The sequence below is a fragment of the Macrosteles quadrilineatus genome, unplaced genomic scaffold (assembly GCF_028750875.1).
Source record: "Macrosteles quadrilineatus isolate MER2022 unplaced genomic scaffold, UCM_ALF_1.0 Scaffold_3__2_contigs__length_128488019, whole genome shotgun sequence".
Taxonomy (NCBI): Eukaryota; Metazoa; Arthropoda; class Insecta; order Hemiptera; family Cicadellidae; genus Macrosteles; species Macrosteles quadrilineatus.
Genome location: NW_026542596.1, coordinates 4,353,200 through 4,365,394, shown reverse-complemented (window position 1 = coordinate 4,365,394; position 12,195 = coordinate 4,353,200). Strand labels below are relative to the sequence as shown.

The 12,195-nt window shown below is 33.7% G+C and overlaps 1 long non-coding RNA gene across 1 annotated transcript; it reads right to left on the bottom strand.

Moving 5' to 3' along the window:
* Positions 1–447: 447 nt before the first annotated feature.
* LOC128990908 (uncharacterized) lies at positions 448–4,197 on the bottom strand. Its single transcript, XR_008490571.1, has 2 exons — positions 4,004–4,197; positions 448–669 (listed from the first exon to the last, which is right to left on the bottom strand). It is a non-coding gene; the product is annotated as an uncharacterized LOC128990908 (long non-coding RNA).
* Positions 4,198–12,195: the final 7,998 nt, after the last annotated feature.

Sequence of the window (12,195 nt, the reverse complement as noted above, 5' to 3'; positions counted from 1 at the left end):
AAACTTCGAAAAAATAAAAAACGCATCGAACCAAGTTGTGAATGTTCATTTACGTTTTAATCAATTGTATAACATTAGGTAATAGTATTAAAAAATTGAAAATAGAGACAAATAAAGAAAGATTTGAATATTATGATATTCTAATCTCAAATAAAGACACAAATTGCATATAACGATACCAATACAACGCATTAAATTTCGTTTTATTATGACCAGTCATTGTCAACAAATAAATCATGTAGTTGAATAGTGATTTCAATTGATACCAAACACGATACCAGGAGATTTTCCAGTAAGGTCAACAAAAAACAAAAACAAAGCTGAGTAATATAAGCTTTAGCAGTGAGATTTGTCAGAATGTTTTATTTTTTTACATAAAGGAATCCTAATCTTGCTAAAATGTAACTTAAATAGTCAAATAGTGTTAGGCTAAATAACTTTGATATAATTAATATTCTATTATATTAGATACATAAAACTGTTCTCTTTTTTTCAATAAACAATATGTTTGAGTATATTCCTATCACAAACAACTATTACCTATTTAATTTTCACGATACCAGTAAACGAAACGATTTAAACAAATCTGTAACTTTAAGTCAAATTTCAGAGGTGTGTGTCCAATCCATAGAAGACCGTATATCCCTTATTACTTGAACATATTGAAATCTGAAACAAAAATTATTCACTTCAAAGACCTAATATTATAAAGCCTTACCTCGTATTGTTACAGTACGGATTACTATAATTGGAACTAACTAGAAGTTACCTTTTGGAAGAAATTAGAGCTGTATGATTGCTTAACCCAATATTTATTTGGTTAAGGATGACGAGACCTGATGAAGTTAACAGATAACATATTCAATTTCCTAATATTCGCTTTGAACAGGTAAGGAAATGAGCTAAGACTTTATGATACTTTGCTCTATATTTGAGGTTACCAAGCTGATATTAAAGTAAGTTTTACCTACACCAAGTAGCATCAGAGACACTATGGAACAAAATTTTCGTTAACACAAATGAGATCAAAAAAGAAGTTTGACAAAAATAATGAATTACAACAAGTATCGTAATACTATAAATTCTATATGTTTACGTATGTATGTTTGGGATTTATTTTATAATACTTTTAAAATCCCTTGCATGTTACTTTTTTTACAAGGAAAATTTATTCAAGGTCAAAGATCAGTTTTAGAGTCAGAGTTAGCGATTGTTTTGAGTCATTATTAATTGATCAAAATGAAAAAAATATACCACTAAAGTATATTTAGCTTTCTGCAGTTAGTTTAGTCAGCGTAAATGATTGTACTGGGAGATCGCTAGTGTGGCGGCTCCATCGAAGCCGGGTTTTCCTAGGCGCGGAGTCGGCGAGCGGAAAGAGGAACGCGGAGAGCGGAATTGAAATTAACATGGCATTCCGCTCCGCTTCTAGGAAAACAGCAACATTAAATTGACAAGTGGAGTCCGCTCTCCGCGTTCCTCTCTCCGCTCGCCGACTCCGCGCCTAGGAAAACCCAGCTTTACAGACTAGTACCAAATCGTATCTCCATACTATATAAAACACATAGTCAATCATGGCTTTTTGGCTATGTAGGTCTCTCTTCCTGGGAGATTACCCTATCTTCACAGTGCTTAACTGGACTTGTTGTTCAGCTGCATTTGTCGTAGATTTCCTTTTTTTATATCAAGAACAGTTATTTTACTCTAAAGAATTTATTTTTCCCTTATAAATTTAAACAATCTCTGCAGGCTAGCTTTACTAGCCATACGGTATAATATGTTCATTTCTATGTGTATACTAGCCACCATACCCGTGCTTCGCAACGGGAAGAGAACGCTTAAGAGAATATTATTATTCCATAGATCTGCTGTATGTAGATAAACTTTTAGTAATCCACTAAAAGTATTAACTTAAAATATTAACTGGTTACTTTTATTTCCCATACATTATTTTTGGGAAATAAACCATACAAATTCAATAGGTTTTTATAAACATTTTGGAAAAAAGAAAGTCAATGATGTCAATGAAGTTAATGATTTACGCACTTAAAAATAAAACTCCTTATTCACACACTATCAAAAATTATTTTTCCTACAGTCACCCGACAAAGTTGGGTTCCTTGTACTGTTTATAGTACAGAAAGCTGCTAATTGCTGCATATTTATACTTTGCCGTACGGTTTATACTTTGCCGTACGGTTTATACTTTGCCGCACATCAGGATTCCAACGAAACAACACAAAACAGCGTGGTTCTATTATGCACGTAATCTGTGTACGCTTGAAAATAGGTTGGCAACACTTAATGATAATAATATAAATATAAAACTATGAGCAGCTGATTGACTATTATAACTACGATTTAACCTGTCATTTCGTGTTTATAGTTTCGGTATTTCTGAACTTACTGGACTTTTCTTTTAAACGTTTTTAAAACATCCCTACGATCTTAATAAACGAGGAAATACCTTTAAAGCATTTTTTTAGGCGCGGAAACCACTTCAAATTACAAAAACATACGGAACTATATTCTCAAAACGCGGAGCACATTTCTTGCCGAGGAAAAATAGCGGAGTGATACGGACCGCGGGTACTACTTTCTCTAGGACACCATTTGTGTTGCCAGCTGAACCTAAAAACGTGTTGTATAGTGTTTGAAAGACTAATTATTTATATGCTTTATAGTGACTGTAGGAAAAATATAATGTGTAACACGAGTGAAAAAGGCCTTTGCTGCACTCGAGATCATTCCGCACTCGCCTGCGGCTTGTGCGTAAACATTGCTCTCGTGTGCAGCAAAGTGCCACTTTCACCACTAGTTACACAAATAACTATATTAAATTAAAAACATAAACATAACTGTAAACAATCCTACTTTGACGGTTAATTTTGTATCACAGCTGCTTGGTTGAAATTAGCAACTGTTGTCATAAATTTAGACAATTAATAGTGCTGCACCCTGTTGGTACATTTTGTAACCTTTTGATGCTATTGATCATCACAGAATCAAATTGTTTGGTTTACACAGCTGTTAAGATTCTTTAATTCCATTTAAATACGAGTATAAGTACTCATAAGGTTAACATGGGAAACTCCAGAGCCACTGGGGCGGAGCCCTTTTGACGGATCTGCACCAAACTTCACACAAACCACCCTTGAATAATGCTGAATAATGCCTGAAAGTTTCATTACAATCTGTCGAGCGGTTTCAGAGTCCATAACGTTCAAATATATATACATACAAACTTCCTCTTTTATAAATATAGATTATATCTATTTAAGTTGAATTACCACAACAAATCGAAATTGAAACTACTGGGCCATATTTAATTTTAATTTTAAATTACTCACCGTGTACTTGGAGAAGCAAATAACATAAAGTTGTATTTAAATTAAAACAAATATTTTCTAACCCTCGGTAAATGTGTTAAGCACCAAACATCCCCGTCGAGTAAAATATCTCAAGTAAGGAACGTGAAGAAGTGAGGCAAATTCCTGTCTTGTCCCACGGGAGCTGTCCTGGATTGATGAGTCTATCGCTTGTGTGATTGTGCGCGTCGGGTTATCGAGAACTCGTGCTTACTTCAGATGAAAATTTGGAAATCGGGTACAATCCAAATGTCAAAATTATTTTGAGGCATTTGTTTTAGAAGAAATCTGTTTCTCCTGCAAATCGTTCTTGTAATAGAATTTGAGTAAAGTACAATATCAGTATTTATTCGTAAATGTAGCTTAATTTATTTTACTGAGTATTTAAAAACGCAAACATTCAAAACGAGTTTCTTTTTATAAAAATGTTGATATAAATTAATTGAGAAATTATTTACTACACAACATAAATTTTAGTTTATGCATTGAAAATATGTATGTTAAAATTTAGAGAGTATGTTTTGCTTCCTATGATATTCAAGCCACTTTACATTCTGGTTTTGATTTCTTTTCAATTAAATAGAAACATTAAAGATATATTCTGTATAAGCATGTATATGTACTGCAATACCAACCTGGACACTTATATGCCTATCCCATTTTTCTTTTGCCTTGACTTCGACCTCCTCCCATTCCGTTACCCATCCTCCGAGAGGCGCCAAGGGTCCCTGGAGAGTCTTGACCACGTGGTACCTGAGGGACAGCCTCCGAGAAACCCAAGAGGGCGAAGCTCCCCGCAACAAACAGCAAGAACAGCCAGATGTTCATGGTGTGGGGCAAAAACCATTGGGAGCGCTCATATATTATATCAGTTCGTAAAGAGGAAATGCTATGATAACCTTTTGTTTCACCAAGGTCACTGATACAAAACTGGAACTTTCCTGATTATACTATCGCGTGTGAAAATTATCAGTGCATCAGCCGTGATTTATATCAAAAATTGTTGTAGTTTTAAATTATTGAATTTCATTGCTTTTCGAGTACAATATTTCAATTTGGGTATGTGATATCAACTTTGCTGTACTGTAATGAGAAGATTCACTGTTGCATCGTACGGAGGTGCAGAATTTTACCGTTGCACATCGTTTTGAAAATTGCCAAGGATACGTTCAATGATAAACATGATTGACCATGAAAAATTATTCAATGTTTTAGTTGTATACAAAAGAATTGAATTTCAAAAAGGTAGCTATTTTATACTACAGATAAATGTAAATGAAAAAAATTATATTACAATACCTATCTAAATTTAGGACTAGAGAACACGGTAAGCTGATTTCCCTGGTCTAAATTTACTTATCCTAGTATAATATAGCTACTATAGTAGTTGTCAGGAGCAAAAGTGGCTCTTTTTTTAACGCAATCGTGTTTTAAAGGTGAGGTGCACCCGAGCTTGGAAATAAGAGCACCAAAATGACATTTTCATTTCGTGTGATGAACAAATATTTTCATCATACTCTGGACCTTCTAATCGTTACAAAATTATACCACTTAATTTGAGGTTATACAAGGTCGTCATCAATGTTTACATATCTGTTGTTTACAAAGATAACTTTAAATGTCCTGTGATTAGCAGCTTTTTCATAATGCACTGATAAAAATTTGAGGTTATAAGACCAAAATGTTTTTTTTTCTGTTCCCTATTTGAAGCTACCCAAAAACGATGATTTTGCAGATGATCTTAAGAACTAAAAACTCCTGCTTTCCTCACAGTAGGATAACAATTATTTTTTCAGTCTGTCCACCACGTACTTAAGTAATTCATTTAATTTATTACCATTTGACTGGAATTGTATCACAAAATGCCTTGGTTCGTGTCGTTGACACGTGTTTTCCATTGTTGTTCCGAGTAGTGTTCAACCTCAGACAATAGACTACCCTGTAGTTCTACCTATAATGATGGGAAATTCCTTATTGCCTCATAACACCTAATAGTTTCACCAACTAGAGAGGATTCGTTGTGTCTAGTAGAGGATGGATGTTGAACAAATATTAACTTAACTCGGTAAAATAAAACTGAAATTTGCTTACTTTGCATATTTATTCATTTCTCTTCCTCACACAAAAGCAGTTCGTTCCACCAGCAACTGTTCCGTCCTACCCCAAGGGTTTCCGTGACATCCTGGGAGACACTTCCGCCAAGTATACAAACCTTCTATTTATTCTCGTTTTCCTTACTAATAATTTTAATCCGTAATTAAATATTAATACTGTTTTAATTAATTATGTTTTCCTTTTATGACAAATCAAAAATGTTGTGGTACACATATTTGTTTGCATGCAAAACTTCGCCCAATTATTTTTCCTCAACTAACAAACTGTAATTAAAGCCGTAAAATAAAATATATATATATTGTTAAACAATACTTGTTTTAGGATACAAATTTAAATGGTCCCTTGTATCAGTGATTATTATAAAGACGTAGTAAACATCAGTTAGATTTGTATGTGCACCTCTTTATTTATTATTCAAATCAAATCATGTAGCAACAATATAAAGTTTTTATAAACTATATCTGTCAAATTATAGTAATCAATTATATACATTATAATTTATTTTACTCTCTTGCTTATCAACTATTGATGAATAGTTACCAAAAAGTATTAATTATTATAATCATTGTATATAATGTACTTACATATCAGTGTTTCTACAATAAAACCTCACTAAAACAATATCTAAGAAAATTTATATAGTATTGTAAAGAAGTTACAGCACATGTTAGAGTGTAAAGTTCAAACGTAGTTGTGGCTTGTAGCAATAGATTGGTAATAAAAACAAAAACTTAAGTTTAAACGTTTATATTGTTTGACAGTTATACTTTATAAAGTTATAGAATCCGTAATATCATGTGTTCATGTAACTTATTTCAATCCCTACGGTTGGAGGGATTCATAATAAGATTACCTGAAACAAACATAGTATTCAGTAAACTTAATTATGAAATACCATACAAGATACTTAATGATACTGAATGTATAGATTTACTCTCCTGAAATAAGTAAATCTTCCTATTCATCCACGATCCCGAGGTAAATCATTTAGGATACTGAATACTCCCATTTATCGATAAGGATTCTATAGAACCGACCATATATTTTTATCAAATTTGCACTATCATTTTTCTTTTTTCAATATTATTTATTCTATATTATAAATACAATCGTTTAAGGTCTTCGCAGGTAGTTCCCATTAAATATATTATCAGTACAGTATCAGGGTCAAGAATGTACCCTGCACAATATACCAAGGGCTGATATTTTAAAATCCATGTTTTAGCCCCTGAGCTGTATAATAACTAAAAATAGGCTTTACCTTCGTCACTGCAGCTCAAAATCTTTTACGGCCGTTTCGGCATTACAATGCCATCGTCAGAGGGTGACATGTTCCCGTTCCGAGCAAAAACCGACAGCAAAAATCCAGTCGGTTTTTGCTCGGAACGGGAACATGTCACCCTCTGACGATGGCATTGTAATGCCGAAACGGCCGTAACATAGTTACACCACAAGATTTTGAGCTGCAGTGACGAAGGTAAAGCCTATTTTTAGCTGATATTTTGGTATATATTGTGGCTGATTGTTAAATTTACATAAAACTATCTTATTTCTTTTAGCAAAGGGATCCCTCCGACACGACGGAAGTTCTCACATCATAAAAAAAAATTAAAAAAATTTGTTTCTAAATAATTGTATGTACATTTTTAGTTGGACTTTGGACAAGCGAGTCATCGAATTACCGCAAAGCCAAAAGTAATTGATGATTGGTGTGATTCGAACCCAAGTCTCGAAAATTGCAACTTTACGCTCTAGTTATTGGATCATTGGAACCCTATACACCTCAACCACTAAACTACTGGTAGTATAGAACAAAAACCTGCATCAAGGTATATTTAAAAAAACAATCTAGAAGTTTGAATTGTATTGACTGTTTATGAAAAGTTAGCTGGCTACAGAAGCAAATTATGCTCTTTAGATTGCATTACACTTAAAATATAATTATATTGCAAAACGTCTAGTTAAGGAACATCTTAGCTATTCAAGAACCTTTCTTGATAGAGTGCATCTTAAACCATGGGAAAACCCATGTGGGGTCACAGGGGGTCATGTGGGGGTCTGTTGTGTGGGGGTCGTAGGAAAGAAAAACGCACTAACCATCGAGTAGCTTATATGCAATCAAAAACTGGCCCCAAAGGTCCACTATCCATTTGTTCCCTTTCTATATAATCTAACATCCGTACACATGTTTGCTAGGAGGTAAAAATTGCTGCATGCGCCCTGACAAGTCTCGTAAAACTGTGATTGGACGCTATGCCAAAGCGAACGTAAAACTGACAATTGTTCATTGCATAATTACCTCTGTCCTCGTACCCAGAATCCTCTTCCATGGCCGCGGTATGAAGGATGGGTGTATATAAGTCGTCGATGATTGTTGAGGAAAGCAAAGCTATGAATCCTTGAGTGGAATCTACCAGAAGGTTCTGGGTAGTTGCTCTTGATATTTCCTCGAAGTTTACCATTACACAGCACAATAAACCACAGCAATAAAGAAAAATATATTTTCATTTTGAAGAACGTGAAATGGATTTAGGATATACGAATTGATAAAACTGTGTCCTAATGGTTGTTAGATGAATGATGGATGTTAAACGATGTTTACAATGGCATTAGGATTTATAGATAATAGCCACAAAGTCCAACAAGAGAGTAATTTTCTTTTCAGTTCATGAACTACTAGTAACTTAAGCAATAGCCAGTTATGAACAAATAAAATCATAGCCTAATGAGTTGTTTACCTCCAGTTGTATGCATTCTACACCAAAATGGTGAGTTTTGTGTTTAGAATCTAAGTTTTGTCATTTTGGCCATCTAGTTTTGTCATTTTGGCCATCTACTAAACACCACCTACTAAACACCTACTAAACTAGACACCTACTAAACACAGGCGAACGTTAGAAAAACCAATGGTCTGGACGTAGACTGTAGAAAAACACAAGACACAAAGAATACAAATAAAAAATACGACCGGACTATCTAATAAAAAAATATTGAAAGTATAATAAGTATAAAGTATAATAAACACGACATGGAATTTGATATAACTCGATAAAATAAATAAGTGTAAAATAAACTTATAAACTAATATAAAAATGTTTAAGTCTACTTTTGAAGCCCAGCAAATAGTTAGGATAAATTGTAGACAGTAACTAACCAATTTCATTTTCCCCATCGACCTCTGCGACGGCCATATTGTCGTCGGGCGACGCTGAAGGAACCAAGGGGGTCTTTCTGGTAATCCTCCGAGGCCTGCGGGGCGGCGCCTACCATCGCCAGGAGGGCGAAGCCCATCAACAGCAAGATCCAGAGGATGTTCATTCCAAGACACTACTCGAACTACTAATCCTTTTTGTAGTAAACGTATGTGAAGAAAACGTGTATTAATTGACCTTCACGAAGGCATCATAGTACTAACGCATTTAAAAAACTAGTTCCGGATGCAATTGCGCAAGTGTTTTTAAAATTGTTTATGTTGCTTCGTAAAGAATTGCAATCAGGACTTTGTTTTTGCTGTCCCAACATCAAAACATTACAATTATTGCTCAAGTGTTTATATAAGTGTATAGAATTGAATTACTACTGATGACATTTAAATCTACTTTAGATGGGTACTGAAATAGACATCCCACCTTTTTTTACCAGTTGTAGCCGTTGTTTCATTTAACAATATCATAGTTTAATGATCTCCATTGGAGTGTGTTACAGTCTAAATAAACTACAATGTTCCCATCGTTTTTGGTACCGTACTATAATAGTTGAAGTGACATAGAAAGAACATGCTACAGTTTACAATTGGTTGTCCTTAAAATTACGTATTTCATCAGAATTACTTGGTTTCTTCGTCATATTCTTTCGGTTCAATTAAAACAAACGTTCATTTTGTCTAGTTTTTCACGATAATTATCGCTCCACAAGCTCCTTATTTGGAGCAATTGAAAAGATTATCATCTAATTTTCTCTATGTCTCAATGAATTTTCCTTGCCACAAAGACTTTTTCATTTGCCCAATCTGTAACCATTTATGTAATTTAAATGTATTTGAGTAATTTAAATAGCATATTTTTGCTTGTCAATGTATACATAGCCTAATACTTGAATAAAGATAATCATAATGTTAATTACTTTTTGACACAAAGTTAAATTCGTTGAGAATACTTTTTCCATCAAATACATAATTTGACATATCAGATCGGGAGAACAAAAAACAACACGTGAATTCTTTGCAAACAATATTGTCATTCTATTAAAATTGGCGAATTTGCGCCGTACGGTATAAGCTCACTCTAAAAACTAAAACCAGATTCATGTGTTTTTTTCTGTTGCAATTCTTTTATTTCCCCTTCACAAGACCAAAAACTGTTATTTTTCAAAGGTAAAAGCATTTTTGCTCAAAATATGTATCTATAAATTTCGAATTATTGTTAGGCAAGAAGATGGAACTATATGCCATTATTGAGATAATTTATATCGTAGTTATGATTTGTAGTATATGAGAGAAAGCATCAATTTGCATATTATTTTATTCTCAAAACTACATAGTCTCAATCGGAAATGCGTTCAAGTAAATTAATTAGGTAAAAATATTACGCCGATCTACTTTATATTCACTGTTTTGTATTGTCAAGGTTTTCTTCCTATGGAATATCGATGACAGGTTACAGTTCTCTTTATTGTTTTATCAGTTTGTAATTAGCTGGTGAAGCTTAACTGGTTAGGATTTTTTGGTTGGAAATTATATATTTTTCAAAGCCACTTTTGGGTGTAGTTCATACTATTCATAAATAAAAAAGCTTAAACAGATTTCTTAGTGAGGGAAATTATAATGTATTTGATAACTCCTGCTTTGAACCTTGTCCAAACGTTTGAAACTATGAAATAGAGTTTCTGAGTTTGCGTTTTATGTATTACAAGAGCATATTATCAAATATGACGAAATTCCAGTATTTATTATGTTGCTAAACTACTATACTCAACTCAAATAGAACTGGTGGGTAAAGGTAATGTTTTTAAATAGGCCAGCTGGTATTAATAATCAACCACCTATTCTATTTGAGTTGATTTGAGTTAAAATGTACCCTATTGCTATTTTATAGTGTTCAGCTAAATTAACAATTGTTTTTATTTTATTTTTTCGTCATTCCATTACAATGTCATATGTATGTTTTATGTAAAGGAACTGCCCAAATCCTGGACAACTTTCTAATCAACGGTATATTTTGATGGATAGCATCATTTGGTACTCTAATGACAATAATGACATGTAGGCCTAGATTCGTTCCCGCTTGGGATTGAACCAGCGACCATCATGTTACCGAGGCAGAATGGACAACCAAGTTAGAGACAATTTTGTGACATGACAGTTTGTTTTCTTGAACGTTGCCACAAATATTATATTCATGCCGCAGGTTTTACCCGATGTTGGAGGTGAAATGCGCCCCAATGTCAGAAAGGCTCTATCAATTCACGTGCAGAATTGTGCCCCGGAGGTCTCAAGATATAACCTCTATTTATAACATTCGATTGTCGACTTACGTGACAAAAATCGCTATATTTCTTTGGAATTTCTAACTTATGGAATAAAATCATGTTGATATCACTTTTGAATGATTCTGTTTCTATGTAAACCTTATTTTCACGAGTGCACGTAAAATATAATTGTTGAATAAGTATTATTGCTATCATTTTTTTAACCTGTTTTTTAACTCGCTGCCACAGTAAACTGAATTCAGACCACAACCCCAAACAAATAAGTAAATTAGCATGGTGTATATTTCGTACTATACGTTTTGACGAACCCAAGCTATATCACAGAAAAATAGTAAATCCAACCATCAAGTAAATAGAACAGTGTTTGTATAAGAGATCTCTTACCACAAAATCCACACAATATTTTGTGTTTTATATACCCAAGTATAAAGATAAGTTCTACTTCTGTGGACAAAAAGGATCAAGTTGACTCCATAGTCCTGCCATGTTTCCACATCATTAACCCTAACTTGAAGCGTTTATGGGACTAGAGCATTACAATTGCTTGGGCCAAATCCAGTGATCTTCTTACATGATTAGGTTCTCTCCAACAATTTGGGAGGGTAACTTTTTGCAAATAATTTATTTAATAGATATTACATATGATTTATGTCCTTCTTTTTACAAATTCTAGGCCCTAGGCTCTATTCCCGGGAACGTTTTACACATTTCTTCCTACTAGGCATGGAGGGTCGCAACATTCTGGTGATTGGCAGGATTTGAACCTCCTGTGCTCTACTATCCATACCACTCCCACAGCTGATAATATTTTGATAACTATAATCTGTTCACAATTTTTAGGCGGTCTGAGGCGAAGTTTCCCACCACTATTTTGTACTTAATGTATGTTGCTTATTCGTCTGTTAAGCTATTATTTTAAAGGTAAGGATATAATGGAGGGGATATATTTCTTCCCCTGAATATTATGAACGAAATATGCTATAGCATAAGAACAAACAATGTGGAAATATACTTGACTTTCAAGCCTAGTATAGGCTTTAAGAATTTTACCTACGACCGTTTTTTAAAGTAGCCATTTCAGTTCAGTTCTTAGAATTGAAAAGTTTCACTTAACAGCTGTTTACTTTCATAACAGCATAGTTTTTCTCATAACAACACGGGTAACGAACCGATGAGATTCAAGGATTGAGAGAAAAGAAGTAAAATTGTAATGCTTCGAACGTCA